The sequence below is a fragment of the Thermobia domestica genome, chromosome 6, assembly GCF_964235325.1.
Source record: "Thermobia domestica chromosome 6, izTheDome1.hap1.1, whole genome shotgun sequence".
Lineage (NCBI taxonomy): Eukaryota > Metazoa > Arthropoda > Insecta > Zygentoma > Lepismatidae > Thermobia > Thermobia domestica.
The window spans coordinates 70,766,569-70,768,457 of NC_137459.1; positions in this window are offsets into that span (position 1 = coordinate 70,766,569).

The window sequence follows — 1,889 nt, forward strand, 5'->3', positions numbered from 1 at the left end:
TGGGGAGATAACAATTATAGATATAGCCTACATTAATAATAAATGGATAATGTGTATGACTCTAACAAGTTATTATTGCAGGGGGACGATGGTTCTGGTGCTTGAGTTCCCTGTTTGTTATGAAAGTTTGTTGTAGATACTATTGTGTCCGTGGTTTTTTTCGGAGTTGTTCCATTTCCTCCTACATTCCCATTCTAGGAATCCTTTTATAGTCTTTCATTTTCATTAATCATACATCTTGTTTTGACTACACGACAAACACTGCGCGGTAAAATAAATATTTTTTTCCGTTTTTTAAAATAATAAATGTATTATTGTGACGAATCGGAGAATGTGTGATGTATACAACACGCCAAAATCCATAGAATAGAAATAGTTCCTTCCTCAGACAAGACAGCAAAGAAACATAGGTATCTGCTCGCGTTGTCTTCTAGCCCGGAGTCAAATCATGTGAAACTCATCAACCCAACTTGCAGTGCTTGCCAAGTTGATGGAGGTGATACCGAATGGTTTCTCCACTCGCACTGAACTATAGTCCCATCCCAGTTCCTCACACCTCTGTCCGCTGTTCGCGTGAATTGCTGGCTGAATATCTTCATTTTGTACATGTGTTGGTCTTTCGGCACGTGGTGCATCTTCGAGTGTTTCGTTACCGTCTTTAAACTTGTTTAACCACACCGCTGCACTGTTTGCGTAGTCAGGACACCATCACCAAAGGCCTGTCATATCTTTTGCCTCGCTGCAGTGACGTTTCACCCCAGTTTGAACTCGTAGAGCACTCATAACCCTATGTCGCTCTGTGGAGGTCCCATGTTCACTTTGTTCTTACGCAAGTTCATGGTGTAACTTATTTGCCACAACCAGGTAGTATGTTGCATATACCCACATCAACAACTGGCCTTCGCCTTATCTTCATTAAAATCAACTCACGGTGTGAGGACCAATTGAATAAAGACCTCAACAAAAGTGACAGAACTTTGTTGGTTACCTTTATACATACCCACACTACTGCGTAAGTATGTATGTTAGACATAGTCGTAAAAATCGCAAAGTGAATTGCAGGATTAATCTGGTATGTAATAATGTAGGTCATCATATGTCTGTGGGGACGTTCCTTAGCTAACATGCCTGTAGAAAGAGGCCTCCTGAGGTTGAAGAAAGATATTGTGTCAGAATTTGTTTTATATATGAAAGGGATACCGGGAAAACCATTATTAGAATTCTGGTTTTTACACCTTTCCGTTTATAAATTTCTACCGGTATTGATCCCAGAATTGCTTGCACCTAAGCTCTAAATGAAGCCTTAGTTACTAAGATGTAATAAAACAAACGTATGGGACGAGATCACATGCACAAATTCCAACTTCTTATATGTTCTTGAATCAATCGAAGTACTTAGTAACTCAGAAAACAAAGTTTCCGCTGAAGGTGTATCATGAAGAACACACAATTGCGACTCATTTTCCTTTAGCAGTTTAGACTAGAACATATTTTGTACGGTAGCGTGTGGTGAATAAACGCACTGTATGCCATTAGTTTTTGAAATTTAATGTTGGTGACACGACAATCACCGACCAATAGCATATTATGATGACTTCGTCTGAAACACTGTTGAAGCAGACAGTCGGACAATTATGCAATTAGTATACAGCTGTTCTTCAGCGCAAACTGTAAAGCAAAAGATAACCGTGAAATATTCCTGCATTTAATTGTCACTTATGATGAAAGAATGGATCTAAAACAACAATCTCAAAAGGTAGTGGTTGATCGTAATCAAAGAACAAGGCATTTCCCAAAGCAACACGTCAACCTGCAGAAGATGGTGACGCTAATGCAAAACATTATAATGCTGAACTTCATGAAATGTACCGCATACGGTCCGCAATTAT